Source organism: Phyllobates terribilis, unplaced genomic scaffold (assembly GCF_046119375.1).
Source record: "Phyllobates terribilis strain yellow unplaced genomic scaffold, ASM4611937v1 Scaffold_1512__1_contigs__length_269417, whole genome shotgun sequence".
NCBI classification, from domain to species: Eukaryota; Metazoa; Chordata; class Amphibia; order Anura; family Dendrobatidae; genus Phyllobates; species Phyllobates terribilis.
In genome coordinates this window covers 50,260-73,458 of record NW_027364272.1, presented here as the reverse complement: position 1 = coordinate 73,458, position 23,199 = coordinate 50,260, and the positions used below count along the sequence as shown (strand labels likewise).

The following is a 23,199-nucleotide window of genomic DNA, read 5'->3' as shown; positions in this document are numbered from 1 at the left end:
CTTATGGCGGTCTCTGTGAGCTTCTCAGCGACATTCAGCCAGCCAGGTATCCTGCCTGCAGTAGATGGAATGTGGCAATGGAACGCTGGCTGCGCGTGTCATAATAGGCTCTGAGCCTTTATATACCTGTGCACAGCAGCAGCCACCTTCAGTCTGCTGCTGGACAGCCAGCAGCAGCAGGAGAGGTATGTAATCAGGAGCCCTCCTGCTAAGGGTAGACAGCTGCTCGTTCCACCCCACCCCCCGCCTTAATTGGTTCTCCTCCCTTCCAACGGTGTTGAGGCGGGTGGGAACAGCAGGGGGTGAAGGTGCTGTGTTTAAAGAGGTGGAGTTATGCAGATCTAAAACGCGTGGATTGCAGCAGCAGCAAGCCGAAAAGTGCAGGCATGTAAGGGATCTAGAGGTTGACAACATGTCTTCTTAACGGGAGTCCAGGAGCTCATCTCCACAAATGGACTTTTCAGGATCCTTGGGTGGCTCCGTAGTTTGAAACCAATTCTGGTTATCGCTTCTCGGCCTTTTGGCTAAGATCAAGTGTAGTATCTGTTCTTATCAGTTTAATATCTGATACATCCCCTATCTGGGGACCATATATTAAATGGATTTTTAGAACAGGGAGATGGAAAAAGAGCTTGCTCTGTCCACTCCACGCATTGACCTGGTATTGCAGTATCTCCAGGACCGGTGCACCCCTTCTTTAATGCAGTTTCTAAAATCAGAAAGAATTGAATTCAATGTTTTTTGTTCATTTTGCTTGTTTGTCGGATTTGGGGATGGACTCTTTGGCTTTGCTTTTCTTCTCCTCATTGGATTTTTCATGTTCAAAGTTGCAGAAGCCAGATTACAAGCTCATTTTGGTTCAACTTCAGCAACTGTGCATTGCATTGCCATGTAATGTGATGCAATGCTATCTTTCTAGCTCTCCCTTTTTACTTCCTTTTGGATAAACAGACATATTAGGCAAGCATTTTGGAGCTTTCACCTAAATAACTACAGGTGGTGAGATAAGCTGCACAATAAAATTGACCTTTCAGTATATTGTTGCACACACACCATCTATTTAGCAAATGCCCTTGCTATCAACAGCAGCCTTTTAAACTCACCTGAGCTAACAGGTATGTGCGCTGGTTACTCTGCTGCGCTTAAAATTTCTTTTTTGGTTTGCTACAATGCCTTTTCTGAAACGTTGTCTCCTTCTGCTGGAACACTGACTTCTTTCATTTAATGCCTGCAGACTATAAAAGAGAACCCAACCCAAAAAGTTTGGTTGATTAGTCTGTGGCATTCTGTTAAACTGTTGCTTATGGCGGTCTCTGTGAGCTTCTCAGCGACATTCAGCCAGCCAGGTATCCTGCCTGCAGTAGATGGAATGTGGCAATGGAACGCTGGCTGCGCGTGTCATAATAGGCTCTGAGCCTTTATATACCTGTGCACAGCAGCAGCCACCTTCAGTCTGCTGCTGGACAGCCAGCAGCAGCAGCAGCAGGAGAGGTATGTAATCAGGAGCCCTCCTGCTAAGGGTAGACAGCTGCTTGTTCCACCCCACCCCCCGCCTTAATTGGTTCTCCTCCCTTCCAACGGTGTTGAGGCGGGTGGGAACAGCAGGGGGTGAAGGTGCTGTGTTTAAAGAGGTGGAGTTATGCAGATCTAAAACGCGTGGATTGCAGCAGCAGCAAGCCGAAAAGTGCAGGCATGTAAGGGATCTAGAGGTTGACAACATGTCTTCTTAACGGGAGTCCAGGAGCTCATCTCCACAAATGGACTTTTCAGGATCCTTGGGTGGCTCCGTAGTTTGAAACCAATTCTGGTTATCGCTTCTCGGCCTTTTGGCTAAGATCAAGTGTAGTATCTGTTCTTATCAGTTTAATATCTGATACGTCCCCTATCTGGGGACCATATATTAAATGGATTTTTAGAACAGGGAGATGGAAAAAGAGCTTGCTCTGTCCACTCCACGCATTGACCTGGTATTGCAGTATCTCCAGGACCGGTGCACCCCTTCTTTAATGCAGTTTCTAAAATCAGAAAGAATTGAATTCAATGTTTTTTGTTCATTTTGCTTGTTTGTCGGATTTGGGGATGGACTCTTTGGCTTTGCTTTTCTTCTCCTCATTGGATTTTTCATGTTCAAAGTTGCAGAAGCCAGATTACAAGCTCATTTTGGTTCAACTTCAGCAACTGTGCATTGCATTGCCATGTAATGTGATGCAATGCTATCTTTCTAGCTCTCCCTTTTTACTTCCTTTTGGATAAACAGACATATTAGGCAAGCATTTTGGAGCTTTCACCTAAATAACTACAGGTGGTGAGATAAGCTGCACAATATAATTGACCTTTCAGTATATTGTTGCACACACACCATCTATTTAGCAAATGCCCTTGTTATCAACAGCAGCCTTTTAAACTCACCTGAGCTAACAGGTATGTGCGCTGGTTACTCTGCTGCGCTTAAAATTTCTTTTTTGGTTTGCTACAATGCCTTTTCTGAAACGTTGTCTCCTTCTGCTGGAACACTGACTTCTTTCATTTAATGCCTGCAGACTATAAAAGAGAACCCAACCCAAAAAGTTTGGTTGATTAGTCTGTGGCATTCTGTTAAACTGTTGCTTATGGCGGTCTCTGTGAGCTTCTCAGCGACATTCAGCCAGCCAGGTATCCTGCCTGCAGTAGATGGAATGTGGCAATGGAACGCTGGCTGCGCGTGTCATAATAGGCTCTGAGCCTTTATATACCTGTGCACAGCAGCAGCCACCTTCAGTCTGCTGGTGGACAGCCAGCAGCAGCAGCAGCAGGAGAGGTATGTAATCAGGAGCCCTCCTGCTAAGGGTAGACAGCTGCTCGTTCCACCCCACCCCCCGCCTTAATTGGTTCTCCTCCCTTCCAACGGTGTTGAGGTGGGTGGGAACAGCAGGGGGTGAAGGTGCTGTGTTTAAAGAGGTGGAGTTATGCAGATCTAAAACGCGTGGATTGCAGCAGCAGCAAGCCGAAAAGTGCAGGCATGTAAGGGATCTAGAGGTTGACAACATGTCTTCTTAACGGGAGTCCAGGAGCTCATCTCCACAAATGGACTTTTCAGGATCCTTGGGTGGCTCCGTAGTTTGAAACCAATTCTGGTTATCGCTTCTCGGCCTTTTGGCTCAGATCAAGTGTCTGGACATCAGGTTCCTTGAGTGCTAGCCCTCGGCCTTCCAGCATCGCCACTCCGGTGGCTTAAGCTGGATGCTGCTATAGGGGGAGAGTGAGGAGGAAACGGGAAGGCGATTTCCGTGGCTGACTATGGGAGTCAAGCTGAAATTTGCTGGGACCGGGGACCCCCGGGTCAAGAATGGATTTCGCATTGAGATTTCCGAGGAGAAGAAGGGACATTTTTCCATGTCCTACCTGGTGAATGCCATCTTCTATGAAGCATTGAAGATTAAGAAGTCGGACATTCTTTGCCTGCAGGAATTTAGAAGTCATGGAAGGTATGTGCTGGTTCTTTCTACTATGGCTGCTTGCCAAAATCTTTATAGAACCTTGAAAGGCCATACTGAGAACTCCCTCCTAGATGGACTCACTTTTACTGTCCTCTATTCAAAGGGGGATGTTCCTGTTGTTGTGTTTATGCACAATCCCTTTATCCCCCAGGAGGACATTACTGTATTCTTGAGGAGGCATTGTACTTATGTGCATTTTTCCCACAAGATCTCGAATGAAGAAGGCTTGTGGACTGGCAAATACAAGTACTTTGTTCGTTTTGCTACAGACCCCGAGGGGCCAGGGGGCATACATTATCCTCCTATGAGTTTCTCTATTGGGAGAGACACTGGTTTCTTGTACTTTCCTGATGCTCCTTTTTTCTGCAGAAGATGTAACAAGTATGGTCATGTCCAGGAGTCCTGCAGGTATCCGCCAACCTGCAGGAGGTGTAACACGTCTGGTCATATGGCGAAAGACTGCAAGAACCAGGTAAAGTGTGATGCTTGTGGTGAGGAGGGGCATGTTCTTAGGCAGTGTCAAGCTAGAACCACTCCTAAGTCTTTTGCTCAAGTGGTCGCGGAGGGGCCTGCTGTTCCTTCGACTTCTACTAGGGTTCCACAAGGTCCCCTTCCGGATGTCGGGGAGGCAACTGCTCCCCAAGAGGAAGAGGATGGCACTCAGATGGACGACATATTTGAAGATGCCCAGCTTCAGCCTCCTGCGTCAGGAGGCTTTGACATGGTGATTCCAGAGGTGATGTCACCTTTCCCTCCCCAGTTTGGTGTCCGTGGTGAGGGGGAAATGGACTTGTCCAATTCTCCTGTCATATCTTGGTGCAATACTGCTTCAGAGGAGATCGGGGGCGGTGGCCAAGGGGACTTGTCTGCTGTCCGTTTCTCTGATGAGGAGGATCCTGATGTGGTCAAGAAGAAGCCAAGGACTGAGTGTTCATCCATTGCTGCCGTGTGTGATAGCCCGGTGGACTCTCGTGCTTACCCGTCAGATGTATTTTCTCCTGACATTGTTACATTTGGCATTCAGCCAGATGGTAATAGCTTTGCTTTGCTTGATGAAGGTTGAGTTGATGTTTTCTTTCTTTTTTTTTCAGGTTATGTGTGATCCCCTTTAGTTATGCCGCATCATTCTGGATGGGACATTGTGTCCCTTAATGTTAGGCAAATTAGATCTGTTACCCGAAGAACAACAGTTCTGGATTATCTAAAGGGTTTGAGTGCAGATGTCTATTGTCTACAAGAGTGTGGGATTACTGAATCTCCAGGGGATAAGGACTGGCCTTATGGCCAGTATGTTTGGTCGGGGTCCAGCTTTAACAAAAATGATGGTGTGGGGATTTTAGTTGGTAATAAGAATATTACTATTGATAGTTACACGGTTGTGGAGGTGGGTCGCTGCATTATTGTTTTTTTGAGTTATAGGGGGTGGAAGGTTAGAATGATTAATTTATATTGTCCTACTAAAAAAGAGGAGCGGCTTGCTCTTCTTGAGAAATTGAGTTTTTTTCTCCCTGGAAAAATTCCTACAGTTTTTGTTGGTGACTGTAATTGTGTCACAGAAGGTAATGTGGACATTACGGGAAAAAAGTTATCTCAACTTATTTCTGATTTTTCTTTCTTAGACGCTGCAATACTTGAGTATGGCATTCCACCACCGCCTACATATTATGCTGACCGTGGTAATATTTCATCGAGGATAGATAGGATGTTATTTTCCAAAAATATGGTTTGTTCAAGTTATGTTCAACATAAGGTACCTTTTTCTGATCATGAGTGTTTGCGTGGAGTTTTTAGTGCGAATGGGGACATGGTGTTTGGGGGTGGGGTTTGGAAATTGAATACGAGGTTGTTGGAGGATGAGGAGGTGATGAGTGAGTTGGAGAAAAGGTATGCAAGTTGGAGGTGGCGTAAGCGTGATTTTGGTAGTGTGCTTGAATGGTGGGATTGGGTGAAATTACAGTTAAAAACTTTCTTTAAAAAATGGGGCTACAAAAAAGCTGCCAGATATCGTAATAGATTTAATGACTTAAGTAGACGGATTGATTGGTTGCGTGGGTGTGTTAGGAAAGGAATGGATATGTCTGATCAGCTTGAGGTTGCTAAGAATGAGTTAAAATGTCTTCTGGATGAAAAAGGTAAAGAGATTATTTACCGTACCAAGTTAGAGCATTTGGAAAAGAATGAAAAGTGCACCAGGTACTTTTTTAAAAAAATGAATGGAAGGAAGTTGGATTTGAGTGAAGTGGTAGGTGAAGATGGATCTAGTGTGGTTGGGAAGAATGTGTTGAATGAGGTGAATGGCTTCTATAGTAAGTTGTACGATGAGAAATGGATTGATCCTGGACTTGTGTTGCATGTATTGAGTGGTATGGAGAAGAGACTTGGTTCGGATGAATGTGATGCTTTGTGTGAGGATGTTATTTTGGATGAGGTGAGGAATGTTGTTATGAGTGCTAAAAAGAATAAGACGCCTGGGAAGGATGGGTTGCCTGTGGAGCTGTATGTGAAAGCTTGGGAGTTTTTGGGTAAGGACTTGACTGAGGTTTGTAGGTATATGTGGATGAATGGTGTTTTGTGTGACAGTATGAAAGAGGGTATAGTGGTTCTTGTGTTTAAGAAGGGTGAGAAAAAGCGTTTGGAGAACTGGAGACCCATATCATTGCTTAACGCTGATTATAAGGTCTACAGTAAATTGTTAGCAAATCGTATGCGTGAGGTGATTGGTAGGGTTGTGGAGGATGACCAAGTGTGTGCCGTGCCTGGTCGGAGTATAAGTGATAATTTGTTATTGTTAAGGGATATGCTTGGGGATTGTAAGACTAGAAAGCAGAAGTGTATGGTGTTAGCAATTGATTTCGAAAAGGCTTTTGATAGAGTTTCGCATGTGTTTCTGTTTAAAGTATTGGAGAGGATGGGTTTCCCTAGGGTTTTTCTGAATGGAGTTAAGTCTTTATATGATTATGTGTCAAGTGAGTTTTTAGTGAATGGATGGTTGTCTGACAAAGTGATGATTAGGTCTGGTGTAAGACAGGGGTGCCCTATGTCCCCTGTCTTGTTTGTATGTGTGATTGAGCCTTTGCTGTGTTTAGTGAGACGTGAGAAAATGATGAGAGGATTGTTAGTGCCTGGGAGTGGTGGTAAGCATGTGAAGGTGTTAGGTTACATGGATGATGTTGTGATGGTGAGTGAAAGTATGGCTTCAATGAGTAGGGTGAGGTTGCTTTTGGATTTTTTCTGTGGTGCATCAGGTTTTAGAGTTAACTGGACTAAGTGTAGTTTCAAATGCTTTGGAGATGACAGTATTCGTATGGAAGGTGTTAAGTATGAGGAGAGTGCAATTAAGGTTTTAGGGGTATTTTTCAATGATGATCTGAAAGGAAATGAGAGTTGGGACGAGTGTGGTATGCGTGTTGAGCGAAAATTGAATTTTTGGAGAATGAGAGATCTTTCTTTGCGGGGCAAAGTTCTAGTTATCAAAGCAGTGATCTTACCCATTCTGCTTTTTGTGGCCATAATTTTTCCATCCCCTTTTAGGAAAGTGAAGAGAGTTGAGAAAATGATTTTTTCCTTTTTCTGGTGCAGCAAGATGGAGAAGCTGAAGAGGGAAAGCCTTTATAAGGCCTGCCAGCATGGTGGTTTGGGATTTCCTAATGTTGAGGTTTTTTTAGGGCTCCATTATATTAAGACGATTGTGGTATTGTTGGGTAAAGGTAATAAGGGTGCATGTATGGCAAGTTATTCTGCAGGATGGATGTTGTATGGGTTAGGTTGGAGAAAGAGGGATGCAAGAGTGCCTGTGTCTTTTAAGTGTCCGGTGTGGTATGAGGTGATTGAGAAGTTTGTCAAGAAGTATGATTTGCTGAGTGTGCCGGTGGATGAGTTTAGAATGACTAAGAGGGTGTATAGGAAATTGTGTGCAAATGAGGTCGAGTCTAATATTGTTGGTTTGAGAGGGAATGAGGTTGCGGATGCTTGGAGAAAGTTGGGTATGTATGGGATGTCCAACAAACAGAAGGATGTAGTGTGGATGGCGTTTCACAATATTCTTCCAGTGAGAGACGTTCAAAAGAAGAGAGGTTTGATTAGGTCGGATGTTTGTCCAAGAGATGGATGTAATGGTTGTGAGACGGTTATGCATCTGATGTGGAATTGTGATTTTGCACAAGACGTGTGGAAATGTGTAGGGGGGTTGTGTAGGAGTTTGGCAGGAGTGACTTTTGTGGATTGGCGTGTGGTTATGTTTGGTATTGGTGCAAGTGGACGTGTAAAGGAGAGAGTTTTGTGGTTAATTATGGCTTGTGTGTTAGAAAGTTTGTGGGATGTGAGGAATCTTTGTGTATTTAAAAGGAAATCAATTACAGTAAATGAATGTATTAGGATTATTCTTTCTAGGCTATTTTTGATTTACAAGATGGATAGTAGTAGCGGTGGTGGAACAGATGCCGAGGGAATATGGAAATTTAAAAAGTGGAGGCATATTGTAAAATTTCAGTGATCTTTTGGTTTATATTAATAAGATGTTCTTCTTTCTGTAATATTAGGTTACTTTATGCTTAATAAATATGGCCATGATGATGAGAAGTTTTTTTTTTGCAACAGTTTTGGTATATCCTACTGATTTGCTATAAAACTAACCTGAATGGTTTAAAAATAAAAAAAAATAAATAAAAAATCTGTTCTTATCAGTTTAATATCTGATACGTTCCCTATCTGGGGACCATATATTAAATGGATTTTTAGAACAGGGAGATGGAAAAAGAGCTTGCTCTGTCCACTCCACGCATTGACCTGGTATTGCAGTATCTCCAGGACCGGTGCACCCCTTCTTTAATGCAGTTTCTAAAATCAGAAAGAATTGAATTCAATGTTTTTTGTTCATTTTGCTTGTTTGTCGGATTTGGGGATGGACTCTTTGGCTTTGCTTTTCTTCTCCTCATTGGATTTTTCATGTTCAAAGTTGCAGAAGCCAGATTACAAGCTCATTTTGGTTCAACTTCAGCAACTGTGCATTGCATTGCCATGTAATGTGATGCAATGCTATCTTTCTAGCTCTCCCTTTTTACTTCCTTTTGGATAAACAGACATATTAGGCAAGCATTTTGGAGCTTTCACCTAAATAACTACAGGTGGTGAGATAAGCTGCACAATATAATTGACCTTTCAGTATATTGTTGCACACACACCATCTATTTAGCAAATGCCCTTGTTATCAACAGCAGCCTTTTAAACTCACCTGAGCTAACAGGTATGTGCGCTGGTTACTCTGCTGCGCTTAAAATTTCTTTTTTGGTTTGCTACAATGCCTTTTCTGAAACGTTGTCTCCTTCTGCTGGAACACTGACTTCTTTCATTTAATGCCTGCAGACTATAAAAGAGAACCCAACCCAAAAAGTTTGGTTGATTAGTCTGTGGCATTCTGTTAAACTGTTGCTTATGGCGGTCTCTGTGAGCTTCTCAGCGACATTCAGCCAGCCAGGTATCCTGCCTGCAGTAGATGGAATGTGGCAATGGAACGCTGGCTGCGCGTGTCATAATAGGCTCTGAGCCTTTATATACCTGTGCACAGCAGCAGCCACCTTCAGTCTGCTGCTGGACAGCCAGCAGCAGCAGCAGCAGGAGAGGTATGTAATCAGGAGCCCTCCTGCTAAGGGTAGACAGCTGCTCGTTCCACCCCACCCCCCGCCTTAATTGGTTCTCCTCCCTTCCAACGGTGTTGAGGCGGGTGGGAACAGCAGGGGGTGAAGGTGCTGTGTTTAAAGAGGTGGAGTTATGCAGATCTAAAACGCGTGGATTGCAGCAGCAGCAAGCCGAAAAGTGCAGGCATGTAAGGGATCTAGAGGTTGACAACATGTCTTCTTAACGGGAGTCCAGGAGCTCATCTCCACAAATGGACTTTTCAGGATCCTTGGGTGGCTCCGTAGTTTGAAACAAATTCTGGTTATCGCTTCTCGGCCTTTTGGCTAAGATCAAGTGTAGTATCTGTTCTTATCAGTTTAATATCTGATACGTCCCCTATCTGGGGACCATATATTAAATGGATTTTTAGAACAGGGAGATGGAAAAAGAGCTTGCTCTGTCCACTCCACGCATTGACCTGGTATTGCAGTATCTCCAGGACCGGTGCACCCCTTCTTTAATGCAGTTTCTAAAATCAGAAAGAATTGAATTCAATGTTTTTTGTTCATTTTGCTTGTTTGTCGGATTTTGGGATGGACTCTTTGGCTTTGCTTTTCTTCTCCTCATTGGATTTTTCATGTTCAAAGTTGCAGAAGCCAGATTACAAGCTCATTTTGGTTCAACTTCAGCAACTGTGCATTGCATTGCCATGTAATGTGATGCAATGCTATCTTTCTAGCTCTCCCTTTTTACTTCCTTTTGGATAAACAGACATATTAGGCAAGCATTTTGGAGCTTTCACCTAAATAACTACAGGTGGTGAGATAAGCTGCACAATATAATTGACCTTTCAGTATATTGTTGCACACACACCATCTATTTAGCAAATGCCCTTGTTATCAACAGCAGCCTTTTAAACTCACCTGAGCTAACAGGTATGTGCGCTGGTTACTCTGCTGCGCTTAAAATTTCTTTTTTGGTTTGCTACAATGCCTTTTCTGAAACGTTGTCTCCTTCTGCTGGAACACTGACTTCTTTCATTTAATGCCTGCAGACTATAAAAGAGAACCCAACCCAAAAAGTTTGGTTGATTAGTCTGTGGCATTCTGTTAAACTGTTGCTTATGGCGGTCTCTGTGAGCTTCTCAGCGACATTCAGCCAGCCAGGTATCCTGCCTGCAGTAGATGGAATGTGGCAATGGAACGCTGGCTGCGCGTGTCATAATAGGCTCTGAGCCTTTATATACCTGTGCACAGCAGCAGCCACCTTCAGTCTGCTGCTGGACAGCCAGCAGCAGCAGCAGCAGGAGAGGTATGTAATCAGGAGCCCTCCTGCTAAGGGTAGACAGCTGCTCGTTCCACCCCACCCCCCGCCTTAATTGGTTCTCCTCCCTTCCAACGGTGTTGAGGCGGGTGGGAACAGCAGGGGGTGAAGGTGCTGTGTTTAAAGAGGTAGAGTTATGCAGATCTAAAACGCGTGGATTGCAGCAGCAGCAAGCCGAAAAGTGCAGGCATGTAAGGGATCTAGAGGTTGACAACATGTCTTCTTAACGGGAGTCCAGGAGCTCATCTCCACAAATGGACTTTTCAGGATCCTTGGGTGGCTCCGTAGTTTGAAACCAATTCTGGTTATCGCTTCTCGGCCTTTTGGCTAAGATCAAGTGTAGTATCTGTTCTTATCAGTTTAATATCTGATACGTCCCCTATCTGGGGACCATATATTAAATGGATTTTTAGAACAGGGAGATGGAAAAAGAGCTTGCTCTGTCCACTCCACGCATTGACCTGGTATTGCAGTATCTCCAGGACCGGTGCACCCCTTCTTTAATGCAGTTTCTAAAATCAGAAAGAATTGAATTCAATGTTTTTTGTTCATTTTGCTTGTTTGTCGGATTTGGGGATGGACTCTTTGGCTTTGCTTTTCTTCTCCTCATTGGATTTTTCATGTTCAAAGTTGCAGAAGCCAGATTACAAGCTCATTTTGGTTCAACTTCAGCAACTGTGCATTGCATTGCCATGTAATGTGATGCAATGCTATCTTTCTAGCTCTCCCTTTTTACTTCCTTTTGGATAAACAGACATATTAGGCAAGCATTTTGGAGCTTTCACCTAAATAACTACAGGTGGTGAGATAAGCTGCACAATATAATTGACCTTTCAGTATATTGTTGCACACACACCATCTATTTAGCAAATGCCCTTGTTATCAACAGCAGCCTTTTAAACTCACCTGAGCTAACAGGTATGTGCGCTGGTTACTCTGCTGCGCTTAAAATTTCTTTTTTGGTTTGCTACAATGCCTTTTCTGAAACGTTGTCTCCTTCTGCTGGAACACTGACTTCTTTCATTTAATGCCTGCAGACTATAAAAGAGAACCCAACCCAAAAAGTTTGGTTGATTAGTCTGTGGCATTCTGTTAAACTGTTGCTTATGGCGGTCTCTGTGAGCTTCTCAGCGACATTCAGCCAGCCAGGTATCCTGCCTGCAGTAGATGGAATGTGGCAATGGAACGCTGGCTGCGCGTGTCATAATAGGCTCTGAGCCTTTATATACCTGTGCACAGCAGCAGCCACCTTCAGTCTGCTGCTGGACAGCCAGCAGCAGCAGCAGCAGGAGAGGTATGTAATCAGGAGCCCTCCTGCTAAGGGTAGACAGCTGCTCGTTCCACCCCACCCCCCGCCTTAATTGGTTCTCCTCCCTTCCAACGGTGTTGAGGCGGGTGGGAACAGCAGGGGGTGAAGGTGCTGTGTTTAAAGAGGTGGAGTTATGCAGATCTAAAACGCGTGGATTGCAGCAGCAGCAAGCCGAAAAGTGCAGGCATGTAAGGGATCTAGAGGTTGACAACATGTCTTCTTAACGGGAGTCCAGGAGCTCATCTCCACAAATGGACTTTTCAGGATCCTTGGGTGGCTCCGTAGTTTGAAACCAATTCTGGTTATCGCTTCTCGGCCTTTTGGCTAAGATCAAGTGTAGTATCTGTTCTTATCAGTTTAATATCTGATACGTCCCCTATCTGGGGACCATATATTAAATGGATTTTTAGAACAGGGAGATGGAAAAAGAGCTTGCTCTGTCCACTCCACGCATTGACCTGGTATTGCAGTATCTCCAGGACCGGTGCACCCCTTCTTTAATGCAGTTTCTAAAATCAGAAAGAATTGAATTCAATGTTTTTTGTTCATTTTGCTTGTTTGTCGGATTTGGGGATGGACTCTTTGGCTTTGCTTTTCTTCTCCTCATTGGATTTTTCATGTTCAAAGTTGCAGAAGCCAGATTACAAGCTCATTTTGGTTCAACTTCAGCAACTGTGCATTGCATTGCCATGTAATGTGATGCAATGCTATCTTTCTAGCTCTCCCTTTTTACTTCCTTTTGGATAAACAGACATATTAGGCAAGCATTTTGGAGCTTCACCTAAATAACTACAGGTGGTGAGATAAGCTGCACAATATAATTGACCTTTCAGTATATTGTTGCACACACACCATCTATTTAGCAAATGCCCTTGTTATCAACAGCAGCCTTTTAAACTCACCTGAGCTAACAGGTATGTGCGCTGGTTACTCTGCTGCGCTTAAAATTTCTTTTTTGGTTTGCTACAATGCCTTTTCTGAAACGTTGTCTCCTTCTGCTGGAACACTGACTTCTTTCATTTAATGCCTGCAGACTATAAAAGAGAACCCAACCCAAAAAGTTTGGTTGATTAGTCTGTGGCATTCTGTTAAACTGTTGCTTATGGCGGTCTCTGTGAGCTTCTCAGCGACATTCAGCCAGCCAGGTATCCTGCCTGCAGTAGATGGAATGTGGCAATGGAACGCTGGCTGCGCGTGTCATAATAGGCTCTGAGCCTTTATATACCTGTGCACAGCAGCAGCCACCTTCAGTCTGCTGCTGGACAGCCAGCAGCAGCAGCAGCAGGAGAGGTATGTAATCAGGAGCCCTCCTGCTAAGGGTAGACAGCTGCTCGTTCCACCCCACCCCCCGCCTTAATTGGTTCTCCTCCCTTCCAACGGTGTTGAGGCGGGTGGGAACAGCAGGGGGTGAAGGTGCTGTGTTTAAAGAGGTGGAGTTATGCAGATCTAAAACGCGTGGATTGCAGCAGCAGCAAGCCGAAAAGTGCAGGCATGTAAGGGATCTAGAGGTTGACAACATGTCTTCTTAACGGGAGTCCAGGAGCTCATCTCCACAAATGGACTTTTCAGGATCCTTGGGTGGCTCCGTAGTTTGAAACCAATTCTGGTTATCGCTTCTCGGCCTTTTGGCTAAGATCAAGTGTAGTATCTGTTCTTATCAGTTTAATATCTGATACGTCCCCTATCTGAGGACCATATATTAAATGGATTTTTAGAACAGGGAGATGGAAAAAGAGCTTGCTCTGTCCACTCCACGCATTGACCTGGTATTGCAGTATCTCCAGGACCGGTGCACCCCTTCTTTAATGCAGTTTCTAAAATCAGAAAGAATTGAATTCAATGTTTTTTGTTCATTTTGCTTGTTTGTCGGATTTGGGGATGGACTCTTTGGCTTTGCTTTTCTTCTCCTCATTGGATTTTTCATGTTCAAAGTTGCAGAAGCCAGATTACAAGCTCATTTTGGTTCAACTTCAGCAACTGTGCATTGCATTGCCATGTAATGTGATGCAATGCTATCTTTCTAGCTCTCCCTTTTTACTTCCTTTTGGATAAACAGACATATTAGGCAAGCATTTTGGAGCTTTCACCTAAATAACTACAGGTGGTGAGATAAGCTGCACAATATAATTGACCTTTCAGTATATTGTTGCACACACACCATCTATTTAGCAAATGCCCTTGTTATCAACAGCAGCCTTTTAAACTCACCTGAGCTAACAGGTATGTGCGCTGGTTACTCTGCTGCGCTTAAAATTTCTTTTTTGGTTTGCTACAATGCCTTTTCTGAAACGTTGTCTCCTTCTGCTGGAACACTGACTTCTTTCATTTAATGCCTGCAGACTATAAAAGAGAACCCAACCCAAAAAGTTTGGTTGATTAGTCTGTGGCATTCTGTTAAACTGTTGCTTATGGCGGTCTCTGTGAGCTTCTCAGCGACATTCAGCCAGCCAGGTATCCTGCCTGCAGTAGATGGAATGTGGCAATGGAACGCTGGCTGCGCGTGTCATAATAGGCTCTGAGCCTTTATATACCTGTGCACAGCAGCAGCCACCTTCAGTCTGCTGCTGGACAGCCAGCAGCAGCAGCAGCAGGAGAGGTATGTAATCAGGAGCCCTCCTGCTAAGGGTAGACAGCTGCTCGTTCCACCCCACCCCCCGCCTTAATTGGTTCTCCTCCCTTCCAACGGTGTTGAGGCGGGTGGGAACAGCAGGGGGTGAAGGTGCTGTGTTTAAAGAGGTGGAGTTATGCAGATCTAAAACGCGTGGATTGCAGCAGCAGCAAGCCGAAAAGTGCAGGCATGTAAGGGATCTAGAGGTTGACAACATGTCTTCTTAACGGGAGTCCAGGAGCTCATCTCCACAAATGGACTTTTCAGGATCCTTGGGTGGCTCCGTAGTTTGAAACCAATTCTGGTTATCGCTTCTCGGCCTTTTGGCTAAGATCAAGTGTAGTATCTGTTCTTATCAGTTTAATATCTGATACGTCCCCTATCTGGGGACCATATATTAAATGGATTTTTAGAACAGGGAGATGGAAAAAGAGCTTGCTCTGTCCACTCCACGCATTGACCTGGTATTGCAGTATCTCCAGGACCGGTGCACCCCTTCTTTAATGCAGTTTCTAAAATCAGAAAGAATTGAATTCAATGTTTTTTGTTCATTTTGCTTGTTTGTCGGATTTGGGGATGGACTCTTTGGCTTTGCTTTTCTTCTCCTCATTGGATTTTTCATGTTCAAAGTTGCAGAAGCCAGATTACAAGCTCATTTTGGTTCAACTTCAGCAACTGTGCATTGCATTGCCATGTAATGTGATGCAATGCTATCTTTCTAGCTCTCCCTTTTTACTTCCTTTTGGATAAACAGACATATTAGGCAAGCATTTTGGAGCTTCACCTAAATAACTACAGGTGGTGAGATAAGCTGCACAATATAATTGACCTTTCAGTATATTGTTGCACACACACCATCTATTTAGCAAATGCCCTTGTTATCAACAGCAGCCTTTTAAACTCACCTGAGCTAACAGGTATGTGCGCTGGTTACTCTGCTGCGCTTAAAATTTCTTTTTTGGTTTGCTACAATGCCTTTTCTGAAACGTTGTCTCCTTCTGCTGGAACACTGACTTCTTTCATTTAATGCCTGCAGACTATAAAAGAGAACCCAACCCAAAAAGTTTGGTTGATTAGTCTGTGGCATTCTGTTAAACTGTTGCTTATGGCGGTCTCTGTGAGCTTCTCAGCGACATTCAGCCAGCCAGGTATCCTGCCTGCAGTAGATGGAATGTGGCAATGGAACGCTGGCTGCGCGTGTCATAATAGGCTCTGAGCCTTTATATACCTGTGCACAGCAGCAGCCACCTTCAGTCTGCTGCTGGACAGCCAGCAGCAGCAGCAGCAGGAGAGGTATGTAATCAGGAGCCCTCCTGCTAAGGGTAGACAGCTGCTCGTTCCACCCCACCCCCCGCCTTAATTGGTTCTCCTCCCTTCCAACGGTGTTGAGGCGGGTGGGAACAGCAGGGGGTGAAGGTGCTGTGTTTAAAGAGGTGGAGTTATGCAGATCTAAAACGCGTGGATTGCAGCAGCAGCAAGCCGAAAAGTGCAGGCATGTAAGGGATCTAGAGGTTGACAACATGTCTTCTTAACGGGAGTCCAGGAGCTCATCTCCACAAATGGACTTTTCAGGATCCTTGGGTGGCTCCGTAGTTTGAAACCAATTCTGGTTATCGCTTCTCGGCCTTTTGGCTAAGATCAAGTGTAGTATCTGTTCTTATCAGTTTAATATCTGATACGTCCCCTATCTGGGGACCATATATTAAATGGATTTTTAGAACAGGGAGATGGAAAAAGAGCTTGCTCTGTCCACTCCACGCATTGACCTGGTATTGCAGTATCTCCAGGACCGGTGCACCCCTTCTTTAATGCAGTTTCTAAAATCAGAAAGAATTGAATTCAATGTTTTTTGTTCATTTTGCTTGTTTGTCGGATTTTGGGATGGACTCTTTGGCTTTGCTTTTCTTCTCCTCATTGGATTTTTCATGTTCAAAGTTGCAGAAGCCAGATTACAAGCTCATTTTGGTTCAACTTCAGCAACTGTGCATTGCATTGCCATGTAATGTGATGCAATGCTATCTTTCTAGCTCTCCCTTTTTACTTCCTTTTGGATAAACAGACATATTAGGCAAGCATTTTGGAGCTTTCACCTAAATAACTACAGGTGGTGAGATAAGCTGCACAATATAATTGACCTTTCAGTATATTGTTGCACACACACCATCTATTTAGCAAATGCCCTTGTTATCAACAGCAGCCTTTTAAACTCACCTGAGCTAACAGGTATGTGCGCTGGTTACTCTGCTGCGCTTAAAATTTCTTTTTTGGTTTGCTACAATGCCTTTTCTGAAACGTTGTCTCCTTCTGCTGGAACACTGACTTCTTTCATTTAATGCCTGCAGACTATAAAAGAGAACCCAACCCAAAAAGTTTGGTTGATTAGTCTGTGGCATTCTGTTAAACTGTTGCTTATGGCGGTCTCTGTGAGCTTCTCAGCGACATTCAGCCAGCCAGGTATCCTGCCTGCAGTAGATGGAATGTGGCAATGGAACGCTGGCTGCGCGTGTCATAATAGGCTCTGAGCCTTTATATACCTGTGCACAGCAGCAGCCACCTTCAGTCTGCTGCTGGACAGCCAGCAGCAGCAGCAGCAGGAGAGGTATGTAATCAGGAGCCCTCCTGCTAAGGGTAGACAGCTGCTCGTTCCACCCCACCCCCCGCCTTAATTGGTTCTCCTCCCTTCCAACGGTGTTGAGGCGGGTGGGAACAGCAGGGGGTGAAGGTGCTGTGTTTAACGAGGTGGAGTTATGCAGATCTAAAACGCGTGGATTGCAGCAGCAGCAAGCCGAAAAGTGCAGGCATGTAAGGGATCTAGAGGTTGACAACATGTCTTCTTAACGGGAGTCCAGGAGCTCATCTCCACAAATGGACTTTTCAGGATCCTTGGGTGGCTCCGTAGTTTGAAACCAATTCTGGTTATCGCTTCTCGGCCTTTTGGCTAAGATCAAGTGTAGTATCTGTTCTTATCAGTTTAATATCTGATACGTCCCCTATCTGGGGACCATATATTAAATGGATTTTTAGAACAGGGAGATGGAAAAAGAGCTTGCTCTGTCCACTCCACGCATTGACCTGGTATTGCAGTATCTCCAGGACCGGTGCACCCCTTCTTTAATGCAGTTTCTAAAATCAGAAAGAATTGAATTCAATGTTTTTTGTTCATTTTGCTTGTTTGTCGGATTTGGGGATGGACTCTTTGGCTTTGCTTTTCTTTTCCTCATTGGATTTTTCATGTTCAAAGTTGCAGAAGCCAGATTACAAGCTCATTTTGGTTCAACTTCAGCAACTGTGCATTGCATTGCCATGTAATGTGATGCAATGCTATCTTTCTAGCTCTCCCTTTTTACTTCCTTTTGGATAAACAGACATATTAGGCAAGCATTTTGGAGCTTTCACCTAAATAACTACAGGTGGTGAGATAAGCTGCACAATATAATTGACCTTTCAGTATATTGTTGCACACACACCATCTATTTAGCAAATGCCCTTGTTATCAACAGCAGCCTTTTAAACTCACCTGAGCTAACAGGTATGTGCGCTGGTTACTCTGCTGCGCTTAAAATTTCTTTTTTGGTTTGCTACAATGCCTTTTCTGAAACGTTGTCTCCTTCTGCTGGAACACTGACTTCTTTCATTTAATGCCTGCAGACTATAAAAGAGAACCCAACCCAAAAAGTTTGGTTGATTAGTCTGTGGCATTCTGTTAAACTGTTGCTTATGGCGGTCTCTGTGAGCTTCTCAGCGACATTCAGCCAGCCAGGTATCCTGCCTGCAGTAGATGGAATGTGGCAATGGAACGCTGGCTGCGCGTGTCATAATAGGCTCTGAGCCTTTATATACCTGTGCACAGCAGCAGCCACCTTCAGTCTGCTGCTGGACAGCCAGCAGCAGCAGCAGCAGGAGAGGTATGTAATCAGGAGCCCTCCTGCTAAGGGTAGACAGCTGCTCGTTCCACCCCACCCCCCGCCTTAATTGGTTCTCCTCCCTTCCAACGGTGTTGAGGCGGGTGGGAACAGCAGGGGGTGAAGGTGCTGTGTTTAAAGAGGTGGAGTTATGCAGATCTAAAACGCGTGGATTGCAGCAGCAGCAAGCCGAAAAGTGCAGGCATGTAAGGGATCTAGAGGTTGACAACATGTCTTCTTAACGGGAGTCCAGGAGCTCATCTCCACAAATGGACTTTTCAGGATCCTTGGGTGGCTCCGTAGTTTGAAACCAATTCTGGTTATCGCTTCTCGGCCTTTTGGCTAAGATCAAGTGTAGTATCTGTTCTTATCAGTTTAATATCTGATACGTCCCCTATCTGGGGACCATATATTAAATGGATTTTTAGAACAGGGAGATGGAAAAAGAGCTTGCTCTGTCCACTCCACGCATTGACCTGGTATTGCAGTATCTCCAGGACCGGTGCACCCCTTCTTTAATGCAGTTTCTAAAATCAGAAAGAATTGAATTCAATGTTTTTTGTTCATTTTGCTTGTTTGTCGGATTTGGGGATGGACTCTTTGGCTTTGCTTTTCTTCTCCTCATTGGATTTTTCATGTTCAAAGTTGCAGAAGGCAGATTACAAGCTCATTTTGGTTCAACTTCAGCAACTGTGCATTGCATTGCCATGTAATGTGATGCAATGCTATCTTTCTAGCTCTCCATTTTTACTTCCTTTTGGATAAACAGACATATTATTCAAGCATTTTGGAGCTTTCACCTAAATAACTACAGGTGGTGAGATAAGCTGCACAATATAATTGACCTTTCAGTATATTGTTGCACACACACCATCTATTTAGCAAATGCCCTTGTTATCAACAGCAGCCTTTTAAACTCACCTGAGCTAACAGGTATGTGCGCTGGTTACTCTGCTGCGCTTAAAATTTCTTTTTTGGTTTGCTACAATGCCTTTTCTGAAACGTTGTCTCCTTCTGCTGGAACACTGACTTCTTTCATTTAATGCCTGCAGACTATAAAAGAGAACCCAACCCAAAAAGTTTGGTTGATTAGTCTGTGGCATTCTGTTAAACTGTTGCTTATGGCGGTCTCTGTGAGCTTCTCAGCGACATTCAGCCAGCCAGGTATCCTGCCTGCAGTAGATGGAATGTGGCAATGGAACGCTGGCTGCGCGTGTCATAATAGGCTCTGAGCCTTTATATACCTGTGCACAGCAGCAGCCACCTTCAGTCTGCTGCTGGACAGCCAGCAGCAGCAGCAGCAGGAGAGGTATGTAATCAGGAGCCCTCCTGCTAAGGGTAGACAGCTGCTCGTTCCACCCCACCCCCCGCCTTAATTGGTTCTCCTCCCTTCCAACGGTGTTGAGGCGGGTGGGAACAGCAGGGGGTGAAGGTGCTGTGTTTAAAGAGGTGGAGTTATGCAGATCTAAAACGCGTGGATTGCAGCAGCAGCAAGCCGAAAAGTGCAGGCATGTAAGGGATCTAGAGGTTGACAACATGTCTTCTTAACGGGAGTCCAGGAGCTCATCTCCACAAATGGACTTTTCAGGATCCTTGGGTGGCTCCGTAGTTTGAAACCAATTCTGGTTATCGCTTCTCGGCCTTTTGGCTAAGATCAAGTGTAGTATCTGTTCTTATCAGTTTAATATCTGATACGTCCCCTATCTGGGGACCATATATTAAATGGATTTTTAGAACAGGGAGATGGAAAAAGAGCTTGCTCTGTCCACTCCACGCATTGACCTGGTATTGCAGTATCTCCAGGACCGGTGCACCCCTTCTTTAATGCAGTTTCTAAAATCAGAAAGAATTGAATTCAATGTTTTTTGTTCATTTTGCTTGTTTGTCGGATTTGGGGATGGACTCTTTGGCTTTGCTTTTCTTCTCCTCATTGGATTTTTCATGTTCAAAGTTGCAGAAGCCAGATTACAAGCTCATTTTGGTTCAACTTCAGCAACTGTGCATTGCATTGCCATGTAATGTGATGCAATGCTATCTTTCTAGCTCTCCCTTTTTACTTCCTTTTGGATAAACAGACATATTAGGCAAGCATTTTGGAGCTTTCACCTAAATAACTACAGGTGGTGAGATAAGCTGCACAATATAATTGACCTTTCAGTATATTGTTGCACACACACCATCTATTTAGCAAATGCCCTTGTTATCAACAGCAGCCTTTTAAACTCACCTGAGCTAACAGGTATGTGCGCTGGTTACTCTGCTGCGCTTAAAATTTCTTTTTTGGTTTGCTACAATGCCTTTTCTGAAACGTTGTCTCCTTCTGCTGGAACACTGACTTCTTTCATTTAATGCCTGCAGACTATAAAAGAGAACCCAACCCAAAAAGTTTGGTTGATTAGTCTGTGGCATTCTGTTAAACTGTTGCTTATGGCGGTCTCTGTGAGCTTCTCAGCGACATTCAGCCAGCCAGGTATCCTGCCTGCAGTAGATGGAATGTGGCAATGGAACGCTGGCTGCGCGTGTCATAATAGGCTCTGAGCCTTTATATACCTGTGCACAGCAGCAGCCACCTTCAGTCTGCTGCTGGACAGCCAGCAGCAGCAGCAGCAGGAGAGGTATGTAATCAGGAGCCCTCCTGCTAAGGGTAGACAGCTGCTCGTTCCACCCCACCCCCCGCCTTAATTGGTTCTCCTCCCTTCCAACGGTGTTGAGGCGGGTGGGAACAGCAGGGGGTGAAGGTGCTGTGTTTAAAGAGGTGGAGTTATGCAGATCTAAAACGCGTGGATTGCAGCAGCAGCAAGCCGAAAAGTGCAGGCATGTAAGGGATCTAGAGGTTGACAACATGTCTTCTTAACGGGAGTCCAGGAGCTCATCTCCACAAATGGACTTTTCAGGATCCTTGGGTGGCTCCGTAGTTTGAAACCAATTCTGTTATCGCTTCTCGGCCTTTTGGCTAAGATCAAGTGTAGTATCTGTTCTTATCAGTTTAATATCTGATACGTCCCCTATCTGGGGACCATATATTAAATGGATTTTTAGAACAGGGAGATGGAAAAAGAGCTTGCTCTGTCCACTCCACGCATTGACCTGGTATTGCAGTATCTCCAGGACCGGTGCACCCCTTCTTTAATGCAGTTTCTAAAATCAGAAAGAATTGAATTCAATGTTTTTTGTTCATTTTGCTTGTTTGTCGGATTTGGGGATGGACTCTTTGGCTTTGCTTTTCTTCTCCTCATTGGATTTTTCATGTTCAAAGTTGCAGAAGCCAGATTACAAGCTCATTTTGGTTCAACTTCAGCAACTGTGCATTGCATTGCCATGTAATGTGATGCAATGCTATCTTTCTAGCTCTCCCTTTTTACTTCCTTTTGGATAAACAGACATATTAGGCAAGCATTTTGGAGCTTTCACCTAAATAACTACAGGTGGTGAGATAAGCTGCACAATATAATTGACCTTTCAGTATATTGTTGCACACACACCATCTATTTAGCAAATGCCCTTGTTATCAACAGCAGCCTTTTAAACTCACCTGAGCTAACAGGTATGTGCGCTGGTTACTCTGCTGCGCTTAAAATTTCTTTTTTGGTTTGCTACAATGCCTTTTCTGAAACGTTGTCTCCTTCTGCTGGAACACTGACTTCTTTCATTTAATGCCTGCAGACTATAAAAGAGAACCCAACCCAAAAAGTTTGGTTGATTAGTCTGTGGCATTCTGTTAAACTGTTGCTTATGGCGGTCTCTGTGAGCTTCTCAGCGACATTCAGCCAGCCAGGTATCCTGCCTGCAGTAGATGGAATGTGGCAATGGAACGCTGGCTGCGCGTGTCATAATAGGCTCTGAGCCTTTATATACCTGTGCACAGCAGAAGCCACCTTCAGTCTGCTGCTGGACAGCCAGCAGCAGCAGCAGCAGGAGAGGTATGTAATCAGGAGCCCTCCTGCTAAGGGTAGACAGCTGCTCGTTCCACCCCACCCCCCGCCTTAATTGGTTCTCCTCCCTTCCAACGGTGTTGAGGCGGGTGGGAACAGCAGGGGGTGAAGGTGCTGTGTTTAAAGAGGTGGAGTTATGCAGATCTAAAACGCGTGGATTGCAGCAGCAGCAAGCCGAAAAGTGCAGGCATGTAAGGGATCTAGAGGTTGACAACATGTCTTCTTAACGGGAGTCCAGGAGCTCATCTCCACAAATGGACTTTTCAGGATCCTTGGGTGGCTCCGTAGTTTGAAACCAATTCTGGTTATCGCTTCTCGGCCTTTTGGCTAAGATCAAGTGTAGTATCTGTTCTTATCAGTTTAATATCTGATACGTCCCCTATCTGGGGACCATATATTAAATGGATTTTTAGAACAGGGAGATGGAAAAAGAGCTTGCTCTGTCCACTCCACGCATTGACCTGGTATTGCAGTATCTCCAGGACCGGTGCACCCCTTCTTTAATGCAGTTTCTAAAATCAGAAAGAATTGAATTCAATGTTTTTTGTTCATTTTGCTTGTTTGTCGGATTTGGGGATGGACTCTTTGGCTTTGCTTTTCTTCTCCTCATTGGATTTTTCATGTTCAAAGTTGCAGAAGCCAGATTACAAGCTCATTTTGGTTCAACTTCAGCAACTGTGCATTGCATTGCCATGTAATGTGATGCAATGCTATCTTTCTAGCTCTCCCTTTTTACTTCCTTTTGGATAAACAGACATATTAGGCAAGCATTTTGGAGCTTTCACCTAAATAACTACAGGTGGTGAGATAAGCTGCACAATATAATTGACCTTTCAGTATATTGTTGCACACACACCATCTATTTAGCAAATGCCCTTGTTATCAACAGCAGCCTTTTAAACTCACCTGAGCTAACAGGTATGTGCGCTGGTTACTGTGCTGCGCTTAAAATTTCTTTTTTGGTTTGCTACAATGCCTTTTCTGAAACGTTGTCTCCTTCTGCTGGAACACTGACTTCTTTCATTTAATGCCTGCA

The 23,199-nt window shown here is 44.4% G+C and overlaps 14 non-coding genes across 14 annotated transcripts; all 14 read left to right on the top strand.

Moving 5' to 3' along the window:
• Positions 1–504: 504 nt before the first annotated feature.
• LOC141244188 (U2 spliceosomal RNA) lies at positions 505–695 on the top strand. Its single transcript, XR_012308150.1, has one exon. It is a non-coding gene; the product is annotated as a U2 spliceosomal RNA (small nuclear RNA).
• A 1,115-nt stretch (positions 696–1,810) lies between these two features.
• On the top strand, positions 1,811–2,001 carry LOC141244270 (U2 spliceosomal RNA). The gene has a single exon (XR_012308206.1). It is a non-coding gene; the product is annotated as a U2 spliceosomal RNA (small nuclear RNA).
• Positions 2,002–8,112: 6,111 nt separating this feature from the next.
• LOC141244222 (U2 spliceosomal RNA) lies at positions 8,113–8,298 on the top strand. Its single transcript, XR_012308182.1, has one exon. It is a non-coding gene; the product is annotated as a U2 spliceosomal RNA (small nuclear RNA).
• A 1,115-nt stretch (positions 8,299–9,413) lies between these two features.
• On the top strand, positions 9,414–9,604 carry LOC141244269 (U2 spliceosomal RNA). The gene has a single exon (XR_012308205.1). It is a non-coding gene; the product is annotated as a U2 spliceosomal RNA (small nuclear RNA).
• A 1,115-nt stretch (positions 9,605–10,719) lies between these two features.
• LOC141244268 (U2 spliceosomal RNA) lies at positions 10,720–10,910 on the top strand. The gene has a single exon (XR_012308204.1). It is a non-coding gene; the product is annotated as a U2 spliceosomal RNA (small nuclear RNA).
• Positions 10,911–12,025: 1,115 nt separating this feature from the next.
• LOC141244267 (U2 spliceosomal RNA) lies at positions 12,026–12,216 on the top strand. Its single transcript, XR_012308203.1, has one exon. It is a non-coding gene; the product is annotated as a U2 spliceosomal RNA (small nuclear RNA).
• Positions 12,217–13,330: 1,114 nt separating this feature from the next.
• Positions 13,331–13,521, top strand: LOC141244194 (U2 spliceosomal RNA). Its single transcript, XR_012308156.1, has one exon. It is a non-coding gene; the product is annotated as a U2 spliceosomal RNA (small nuclear RNA).
• Positions 13,522–14,636: 1,115 nt separating this feature from the next.
• Positions 14,637–14,827, top strand: LOC141244266 (U2 spliceosomal RNA). The gene has a single exon (XR_012308202.1). It is a non-coding gene; the product is annotated as a U2 spliceosomal RNA (small nuclear RNA).
• A 1,114-nt stretch (positions 14,828–15,941) lies between these two features.
• On the top strand, positions 15,942–16,132 carry LOC141244264 (U2 spliceosomal RNA). Its single transcript, XR_012308200.1, has one exon. It is a non-coding gene; the product is annotated as a U2 spliceosomal RNA (small nuclear RNA).
• A 1,115-nt stretch (positions 16,133–17,247) lies between these two features.
• On the top strand, positions 17,248–17,438 carry LOC141244263 (U2 spliceosomal RNA). Its single transcript, XR_012308199.1, has one exon. It is a non-coding gene; the product is annotated as a U2 spliceosomal RNA (small nuclear RNA).
• Positions 17,439–18,553: 1,115 nt separating this feature from the next.
• On the top strand, positions 18,554–18,744 carry LOC141244262 (U2 spliceosomal RNA). The gene has a single exon (XR_012308198.1). It is a non-coding gene; the product is annotated as a U2 spliceosomal RNA (small nuclear RNA).
• A 1,115-nt stretch (positions 18,745–19,859) lies between these two features.
• LOC141244260 (U2 spliceosomal RNA) lies at positions 19,860–20,050 on the top strand. The gene has a single exon (XR_012308197.1). It is a non-coding gene; the product is annotated as a U2 spliceosomal RNA (small nuclear RNA).
• A 1,114-nt stretch (positions 20,051–21,164) lies between these two features.
• Positions 21,165–21,355, top strand: LOC141244259 (U2 spliceosomal RNA). Its single transcript, XR_012308196.1, has one exon. It is a non-coding gene; the product is annotated as a U2 spliceosomal RNA (small nuclear RNA).
• A 1,115-nt stretch (positions 21,356–22,470) lies between these two features.
• Positions 22,471–22,661, top strand: LOC141244258 (U2 spliceosomal RNA). Its single transcript, XR_012308195.1, has one exon. It is a non-coding gene; the product is annotated as a U2 spliceosomal RNA (small nuclear RNA).
• The last annotated feature ends 538 nt before the right edge of the window (positions 22,662–23,199 follow it).